Raw genomic sequence first — 10,430 nt, 5'->3', positions numbered from 1 at the left:
GGGCCCATCCAGAGAAACCAGGACAACCTCCTTATTTAAAATCCATTGCCTTAATTACATCTACAAAGTCCTTTTACCATATCACGTAACATAGTCACAGGTTCCAGAGATTAGGTGTGGACATCTTTGAGGCTCAATCTGCTTACTGCAGCTCTCCTAAATCTCTTACATTTCCACACAATTTTCACAAAAAGTTTCTAATGCAATTGTTTTTTATATACAAAGAGCTGTAGATCAAGCATAGGCACTTAAATAAAATATTTGTCAAATTAGTGAATGCATGAATTGCACTTTATCTGGACTCTTTTTATGGCCCTTGATATTTGGTGTCTTACAGCTGTTTGTATACAAATCTTGGTTCCTTTTATGAATGACTATGAGCATTGTGGGTAAGAATGTATCAAACCCACACTCTACACCAGTTTCTAGCACCATGTTTGACATACTACTGAGCCTATTAAAGTATCCATATTTGCCATAAATTAGAGACATGGAATATCTACCACTCATCATGAAATATACTCTCTAATTCCCTGTCCCTTGTTCTCATTGAAAGTTCAATTCACAAGGTATTAATGGAGGATTCCAGGAAACAAATGTGGTCCATGTATTCTTCTAGTGCCTGGAGCCTAGACTCCAGACCAAGCATGTCAAACTCGGGCCCACGGACCACATGCCTCATTTAAAATGCACATGGCCTGCCGGCCTCCAGTTTGACATGCTTGGTCCAGACCCTCTAAATTATGTCATTGGATTAAGTCAGAAAGCTGTATGCCTAGTCTACAAGCTTTGTATTCCTTAGAGAACTTACTTTTCTGAATTACTTTTGGCATTAGCTCATTGACCTATATTTTAAAACATAATAGAAAACAGTGCTATAAAATTCAGTTTGTGCTCATGAGATAATATTGAGAATAAAGTTCTCTACATCATAAGGTACCTTTTCAATGAAAACCAGGAAAAAAATCTCTCCATCCCCAGAACTGTGAATAACAGTTCATTTCTTCAGCAACTGTAACTTAAGTATCTGATTAAATTTCCCACTTTGCCTTGGTTACTGGAAAGATCACTTTTAGTGGCCAAACTTCTAGCAAGCAATATAAGATGATGTGTATTTTGGGCTTAAATATTAAGCTTACCCTTAAAAGGCAAAGTAGAAAGAGAAAAACAACTCCACTGGGTGCAAATTCCAGAGGGCAGATGCTATGTTTGTTTTATTCATGCCAAATAATGTACAATACAGGATGCAATAATAAAGAGAGGGACCCTAGAGGGAGGAAGGAAAAAAGACTACAGTGTCTGTAAAATAAATCAATCAATTAATTGAGAAATTCAATGTGATTTTTCACTAAAGTTGATTTCTACTGTATGCTATTGTTTTTGCTAAAAGACATTGAAACAGCCCGGCTGGTGTGGCTCAGTGCTAGAGTGTCCACCTATGAACCAAGAGGTCACGGGTTCAATTCCCAGTCGGGGAACACGCCTGGGTTACTTGCTGGCTCAATCCCCAGTAGGGGACATGCAAGAGGCAGCCAGTCAGTGACTCTCTCTCATCATTGATGTTTCTATCCCTTTCTCCCTCTCCCTTCCTCTCTCTGAAATCAATAAAAACATACTTTTTTAAAAGAAAAGAAATTGGGACATCCATTAGAAGAGTAAGGTAGAAATTTTCATACTGATGTGGAAAAAGACAATACTGTGAATATAAATATGTACTATGTAATCACAACTTTGTTTTTGAAAAAAAAATCTGTGTGAGTATAATTTGCATATTTTTCCCTAAAGACATAGTCATAGGTGCAGAGAGAAAATTAGGTGTTCTGAGTACTGTTCTACATTCCACACTTGGGACATCTTCTCACAAGAGTGACTACGGTACAATGAAATCTGGCATAAAATTGATTTCTTTCTATGTTGCCAGTGGCAGTTTATGTTGGTAAACATATGGGCTGTCAGTTTAGCATTGCTTATCTGAAGCCATAAAAATGTTCATAACCTTTGATCAATTATTCCACACATGGCCAATTATCTTAAGGAAATTGTTCCAATGAAGAACAAAGGTCCATGCCCAAAGATATTCATCATTATAACAATCCAAACCAAGTGGGAGTAAAATATTGAAATACCTTCTTTTTTCTTAACTTTTCTGCCAGTTGGATGATATTTGAAGCAGATCCTAGAGCCTTTTAATCACTTTAAAGTATTAAAAATAAATAACAGTCTTATTTGGGTTATTAAAATGTTTAATCAAATCTAAATCAAAACTTCAACCTCATTTAACTTAAAACTCTTGATCTTATCTGAGCTTAGAAACCTGTAATGAAGACTGAGAAGCAGCAGAGGCTGGGGATAAGGAGGTAGCTTTTTCTATATTTTGTTTTACTTTCTTCCCTACTTCCCCGCTCAGGATGGGGGCAGGAGAAGAGAGGAGAGGTAAAGCGGGTGAAAAGTCTCACTTGACCAATGTAAATGTGGGGTCAGAGACCTCTGTGTGTTACAGATACCTGAATACTAGTAGCCCTTTCTCCTTAGTCCCTTTTGTGGAGGAAACGCCTTACTGGGGGCCTCCCTACATTGTTCCACTTAAGCACAGACTCTTAGTTTTAGGTAGACCTCTTAGCAGGATCTTTTAAATTCAACACAAGGCCAGTTACCTTCCAAGGACCACCATTGTCCCACCCACAGCTGAAAGCACTCTTAATGCTCTGACTCCAAGGGAAGGTATAACTAGCCTCTAACCTTTATCTGTTTCTGGGTGTGAACCCTACACCAGCCTCTGTGTTCTCCAATACAAGACTTGCCTGCAGGAGTTCTACTGAGGACCCCCTCACATCACTTGAGTTGGGGGTGGGGGGATGGGGCAAAACCAAAGCACTCTTTCAGCTCTCCCCAAAGAGAATCTCACTACTAATATCCTCTCATTCCTCTGCCTTCCAATACATATAGAATAGGGGTGGGCCATAGGCTAGGTGAGGAGAGTTAGTTTTTTTGGAGCTCCCTTTAGGAAGGACCATGTGGGTGATCAGACATCCCTCTTTAGATGCATGGACACTTAACAACACTCTTTTACCCCAGCTACAGCTCTGAAAAAGGCATTCTGTGACACCACTTTATTCACTTATTTACAACTTGTTAAAACCAATAAAATTTATTTCAGTAAACTTCAAATCACTTTCACCATTTTCTCAATACTATAATAGAAAACCTAGTTCTTCGCAGAAAAAAAAATCAGCCTTCCAAGTTTTAAATGTGTGTAGTTGCTCATGCAAAATGCCTCTGATGGCTTATGTTATGGTAGACTGGTTAGTCAAATCAAAATACAAATCTTCTACTACCTAAAGGGTACAATAGAATGGAAATAATTCATTCATAAGATTCTAATTTATAAACCAACTTCACTACTTTTAAAATAGTACCCTAAGAATTAAAAGTCTATCAAGCTTTGATTTGAACAAATGTACAGTCATCTAGACAACAGCTGTTACACTAAAAAATAAAATTCACAATGTCTTTAGAAGAGTGACAGGAGCATTATTAACATGATTGCCCTGGTTCAGCCCTAGGAAATGCACACTCTGGCTATAGCTCTTGAACAAGAATCACAAAGAAACCCCCATGGTGGGCAGATGTTACTCAACACTAATGGAGAATGAAGGGCCAGGGGCCAGGAAAATCCCCTGTGGCAAGTAATATCAAGAATTCATATAGGTTTCCTGGAGAAGGTGACAGATGAGGTTCTCCTCTTGCAACATGCCCTATGGATCCATTCCCAGCATGCAACCTTCAACAGGATGAGGTGGACAAGAATAAAAAGCCTACACCAACTTCACTTTCAAGTAGTAGAGATGGATCAGGAGGACCTAAATTACCAAAAGCATCTTCAGGATGAGTTCCACCACATCCAATTTTTTAAGATATGGACCAATTTATCTTTCTAAAGAAGGCCCATTAAAACTTATGAAAGTTTTAGAAAGATAGCCAGTGTCTAAAGCAGAAATGAAAACTGTGTCTTGTGCATGTTAAGGAAGAGCTGGACCAGGATGTAGATGACCTGGTGGACACTATGTCATCCTGGGCACTAGGTCCCAGGGAGATGACATCTGGTGATGCAGGGAAACACTGAACCCTGAATCTCTGAACCATCCTAGCTGGACATACCTCCTGCCTTGATGATGCACTGATCCAGAAGATTCCCTGGTTCTCATGGGCTTTGGCCACATGCTGCACTTAGATCATCAAGGCCTTGAGTATCCTTTTCTAAAATGTCAAAGTTTATATCATCTGTGGTTAATTTTGGCCTTCCACATGAATTTACTATAATCAAGAGCAATAAGCTGACTTCTCAGAGGACAAGTAAGTTCTTCCATTTCTTCTCCTAGAGCTTTGGCTTAATTTTTGGTTTGTTTGGTTTTTGTATGTTATGTGTGTTTTGTTTTGGTAACCAGCTCTTCATGGCCTGGTTCATGTTTTTATTTACTTTGAAATTAGCCTAAATTCTTCTTCTTCCTCTGCAGGGAAATATCCTGGGAGATTTCTTATTCTTGTCTTGACACAGCTCGATCTTTAAGTATATGCTGAAGTTTGGAACCTCACTTAATCTTTGCATTTTCTGATTCCAACAATGCATTTTTGTTTGCTTGTTTGTTTATTTGGAGAATTGTGCTGTCTAACCTGTTAGTGATTGTTTTTTTCTTCTCCAGCTACTTAAATATATATTTGGTTACTTTCTTCTTCAAGGGTTTATAAGGAAAAACATTTAGTTTGATGGCATCAATCAAAGCTCATACTGACTAGTCATTGAGGTGGTATACAATTTTATTAAAAGTTGACCTTCGATCTATATCATTCTTGAACAACAAAATGGAAATTACACATAAAACACTTCTGCTTCATTCTGAGGTATGATGATTATCTAAGGTTAAAGCTTATGTACAATTTGTTAAATTACAAGTAGAACTAGCCACTTTTTCCATTGAACGCTATATTCACTTGAAATAAAAATTAATAAACTGTACAGACTTAAGTATTTAGTTGACAATTTTTTTAAATAAAAAAAGCAAGCCTGTCATTTCAAGGAAAAAAACTGACAGCATATATTTTGCCAATTCAAGGTGTCAAGTGAATATTGGAATTTGGGAAAAATTGTATCTATCACCATGAGCTTGACAGCTTCCCAATACTTAAAACCTTTTCTGATTAAATCAATGGTCTTATTAATAGACATGATATTTTTATATTTAATAATGAAATATGTCAACATTTGGAAGGCATGAATAACTCAGTAAACCAAAAATTTTCAAGTGACCTAATATGATATTACAAAATCATGCATAGGTAAAAGATCTAAATAAAGTACAAGATAGGCCAATGAATTTTAATGTAACAGAGTATGACAATTTCATTGATACGATGTCAGATTCCACACTGCAACTACCCTTTAATAAACAATTGTCAAGTTTTAGTATAGTAACAAAGAATGCACACATGTATCTAAAAAGGCTATTAACATATTTGTCCCTTTTCTAACTACATATTTGTATAAAACAGAATTTTCTTCATATATCTGAATTATAGCATTATACTGCAACATATTGAATGCAACAGATATAAGAATCCAGCTATCTTCTATTAAGTTAGATCTTTTAAAAATTTACAAATCTATAAAATAATGTCAGTCTTCTCACTAATTTGTAGGGGGGAGTTGGGGAAATTTGGCAATTTTTCATTAATATTTGTTACTTATTTTAATGATAGAAGTTTATAATAAGTAAATAATTGTATTATTATAACAAATACAATAATGAATAAATACTATTCTTAAAATTTCTCCATTTTAATTTTTGATACAGTAAATATCAATAGATATAACCTACATAAACAATGGTCATTGGGGGTCCTCAATAATTTTTAAGACTATAAAAGGGTCCTAACACCAAAACTGAGAACTGTTGCATTAGAATTTTCAACCATTTTCTTTCTTTTAATTGAGTTTTTCACTCTATCCTTCATTGTCTTGTGAAAGTAGTTTTGTGCTTTCCTAAAGATGGGCATGTTCATCCACACCTTTCTTCGATGTTGTCATTGGTTGTTTCTCATTCTTCTAGTACAACTTGGGATTGAATGGCTTCTGATCCATCTGTTAGTCACTAAGCATCCTTGTGATGCTCATCCTGGACATTTAGATTTCTCTTTCCTCCATTCTTTTACTGACAAGTCTATCTTAACCTCAAGAAGGAACCTTTAAAGCTTTTTTATTATTTGCCCCCAGGCCCTGCATTTCTGATACTTTGGTCTCAAGACTGACCTCCTTCAAAAAGGACTCCACGCCGAAACCGGTTTGGCTCAGTGGATAGAGCATCGGCCTGCAGACTCAAGGGTCCCAGGTTCGATTCCGGTCAAGGGCATGTACCTTGGTTGCGGGCACATCCCCAGTAGGGGGTGTGCAGGAGGCAGCTGATCGATGTCTCTCTCTCATCGATGTTTCTAACTCTCTATCCCTCTCTCTTCCTCTCTGTAAAAAAATCAATAAAATGTATTAAAAAAAAGGACTCCATTGCTTCATAAATCTCTCTTAATATACCCGAACTGAAAATGTTTCCTTTTTAAAAATCTAAGGCAGAGTAAGTTACGCCAAGCTCTTCCTCCCAACATTTAAAAGTTGACTTTACCTACAAGAAAGCCTATGTCACCATCTCCCAGGTAGCAGGTGCATCACCAAGAGATGGACCAGGACTCACACCTCCAAGCGGGGCCCTCAGCCCACACAGCATCTCCAGGAGCCATCGCCAGGCCCTCTGTGGCACCAGTGGTTACTAGAACAGCCTCAAGTTGTCAGGGCCCTACTGGCCCCAAGTGACTACAGGGGTGCTACAGAATGCTCCACTCAGAACATAAGCCACCATGCGCAGTGAGGCCTGTCTGACTGACCTTCAGCAGGGCCAGGTCCACCAAGTTTTCTCAGGTAGGCGTTGTTGAGGGTCTTGGCCTGGGCCATGCAACTAGATCCAAATTTGAAATATGGCAACTTTGAAAGATATTCCCAGGTGACTGAAGTCAATTAAAACCATCCTGAAAATTAGCAAGTCTATGAAAATGGCAGCAGCAGCAAAATATGCCTGAGCTGAAAGGGAGCTGCAATCAGCTCAAGTGTATGGAACAGGATCTTTGGCTTTGTATGAACAGGCTTATGATAAAGTGCCTGCAAACAAGAAGAAACACCTCCTTATTGGTGTGTCCTCAGATAGAGCGCTTTTCAGTGCTACCCATTTCTTGGTTGCTAAACAGATGAAAAGTGAGCCCAGAAGGTATGGCTCAGTGATTGAGCATCAACCCATGAACCAAGAGGTCACTGGTTCAGTTCCTGGTCAGGGCACTTGCCCTGGTTGAGGGCTCTATCCCCAGTAGGGGGCATGTGGGAGGCAACCAATAGATGTTTCTTTCATTGATGTTTCTATCTCCCTTCCTCTCTCTCTAAAAAAAATCAATAAAAAAAAAAAAAAAGAAAAGTGAGGTAGCTATGCTCACAGCAGCTGGGAAAGTTAAGATGGTTGGAATCGGTGATAAAATTAGGGGTATACTTCATAAGACTCATTCTGACCAGTTTCTGGTGACCTTCAAAGAAGTGGGAAGAAAAGCCCCTAGTTTTGGAGATGTGTCAGTCATTGCCCTGGAATTACTAAATATGAACTTGATGAAGGATCTATTGTCTTTAATCAATTCGGGTCTGTCATCTCCTACAAGACAAAAGAAAAGCCCGTCTTTTCTCTTAATACCATTGCAAGTGCTGAGTGCATGAGTACCTATGACGACATTGATGCTGACATGCTGGAGAATTACCAGGAATACATCTGGCCAATATCATCCACTATTCTCTGAAGGAATACACCACTAGTGAGCAAAATGCCAGGATGATGGCCATGGACAATGCGAGCAAGAATGCTCCTGAGGAGATCGACAAATTGACTTTGACCTTCAACCGCACAGGCCAAGCTGTCAGCACAAAGGAGTTGATTGAAATCATCTCCAGTGCTGCCGCTCTGGATTAATGAAAATCAAGTTTCATCCTCAGACAAGAGGTAAAGGAGGAAAACTCAGCCAGCTGGTTTTGTTTTTACCTTGCTGCTGTGCTGGTCAGAAGAAATTATTGGCCCATTGTTTAAATTACTGAAGACAGCGAGGTATTTATAAATTATCTTACAATAAACAATTTACACTAAGAATAAAAAAACATAAGCCAGTGCCTGGCAACAAGAACAGACCAGCAGTGGGAGGGAGATAGGGAAGGGAAGAAAACAACAGAACAGAGTTTTCCCACGTTTTCTACATCATGGCACACCGATAAATCCTGGTCACTGGGGGAAATGGTAGCCTCTTCATGGCTGAGGGGGCAGACTCCTCCTGGAAGATGGGAGGGCTGAGTGTCCACATCTTCCCACACGTTACCCCTCCTGGGATTGCTGAGCAACAGGAAGCTCTGCTGTAAAGGGCTCTCCTGCTCATGTCATGAACCAACACTCCTACACCTTTCTCACAGTCCTGGAGGCATGATCCTGCCTGCAAAAGTGCCAGAGATTTTGGTCAGTATGAGAATGTCCATATGTGTATGTGTGAGTTGGGAATAAAAATGGCCTTACAAGAATTTTCTTTAGCTATCAACAGTGAAAGAATGTTTAACTACCTTATTAATAATTTAGAAAACTTGCGGTCTAATTGCATTTAGACTTCTCCTAATCTTTGTGCTCTTGTCATCATATAAGTTACTTCTACTAGTACATGTTACCCCACAATACATTTTATTGCTGTTTTAAATAGCAAATAATCTTTTAAAGAACATATGTATGTGTGTAGATATGTATATTATATACATTATTTCTGGTGACAAATCTGCCATTATTCTGTAAGTAATGTAACTTTTTCTTCAGGCTAATTTTACAAAATCCCTTATTTCTGCTCTTCAGAAGTTGACTATGTTTGCCTATGATTTACTTTGAATTTATCCAGCTTGAGGTTCATTGTGATTCTTGGAGCTGTGGGTTGTTATATTTTATCAATTTGGGGAAATTCGAGGTCATTATCTCTTCAAATATTTCTTCCACTCCATTATCTCTCTCCTCTCTTTCTAAGACTTCTACAATAGTTATATTAGATCACTTAATATTCTCCCGAAGGTCTCAGATGTTAATTTGGTTTCCCATTCTTATTTTCCCTTTGTTTTCAGCTTGTATAATCTCTATTACCCTGTCTCCATGTTCACTGATCCTTTCCTGCCTTTCAGTCTATCAATTCAACTATTAAAATCAATGTTGATAGATATTTTCAGTTCTAGCATTTCCATTTGATTCCTTTTAACATTTTCCTTTTACTTTTTGGCTAAGATTCTGCACTTGTTTACACTTTTCCACTAGATTCTTTAACAGATTTATAATAGCTATTGATAAGTTCCTGACTGCTAATTCCAACCTCTGTGTCATAGGTGGGTCAATTCCTTGGACTGTTTTTCCTCTGGCTTATAGGTCATATTTTCCTACTTTGTCTCATAGTTTATTTTTATTACTGTATGCAAAGGAACAGCAGAGACTGGAGTCAATCATATTTACCCTTGAAAAGGGCATGCCCATTCCTCCGTCAGGCTGCTAGTGCATGGTGGTGGGAGAGGGGCACGGGAGTGAGTCAATTTAATTTATTTAGTGAGATTCCGCTCAAATGCTTTGAGGGAAGGATCAGGGCTTTGCCTTCAGCATGTCTTGGAATGTGAGCATCAGGGAGACTCCAGAGACCTCTCTGTGCTGCCAATTTGGGGGGGTTACTGAAGAGTTCTATTTGCTCTGACAGCAATTTTTTTCATGTTGTTTTTCAAAACTGGAAATTATTTAAATGCCCGCCAAGAAGAATGGCTATGTAAGTTATGGGAAAACCAAGGCTGTGCTTGTATGCACTGATTTATAAAATCATTCTGAGGAAGAGGTGAATGCTTAACATATAATATTGCATTTTTTAAAAACACAGAACCTTAAGGTATATCTAATAAAAATTATGTAAAAAAAAAACCAACACCACACTAAATTTACATATGGACACGTACTAGAAAGAAGCCCCTAAAAATGAAATGTTTGAGCCATGGATATGGCAAGATTGTGAGCAGCTTTATCTTCATTTTTTTGTTGTGCTTCCCATTAATAATGCCAATCAGATTGAGTATGTAGCAAAGAGTAAAATTTTGACAGACGTGAAATAACAATTTCTTAGTCTACGAGAAAGATAGCCCAGAGCAGAAAGGGGCAGGCCAGCAGCCTCTTCTCCCCTAAGGCCCAAACAAAAAGAAACTTGTTTAAAATACAGCAAGAGGACTGGTGAGGAGCGAGGAAGAAAGAGCCTTTGGACTGTCAAGGTTGTAAAATGAAGACTAAAATGAGAGAGCTAGAAAAGGGACT

The 10,430-nt window shown here is 38.3% G+C and overlaps 1 pseudogene; it reads left to right on the top strand.

Annotated features, from left to right (window-relative positions):
• The first annotated feature begins 7,008 nt into the window (after positions 1-7,008).
• LOC103297190 (ATP synthase subunit gamma, mitochondrial-like) lies at positions 7,009-8,095 on the top strand (annotated as a pseudogene).
• Positions 8,096-10,430: the final 2,335 nt, after the last annotated feature.

Source organism: Eptesicus fuscus, chromosome 18 (genome assembly GCF_027574615.1).
Source record: "Eptesicus fuscus isolate TK198812 chromosome 18, DD_ASM_mEF_20220401, whole genome shotgun sequence".
Classification (NCBI taxonomy): Eukaryota; Metazoa; Chordata; class Mammalia; order Chiroptera; family Vespertilionidae; genus Eptesicus; species Eptesicus fuscus.
The sequence above is the reverse complement of the archived record's forward strand: the minus strand, read 5'-3'. Positions and strand labels throughout refer to the sequence as shown.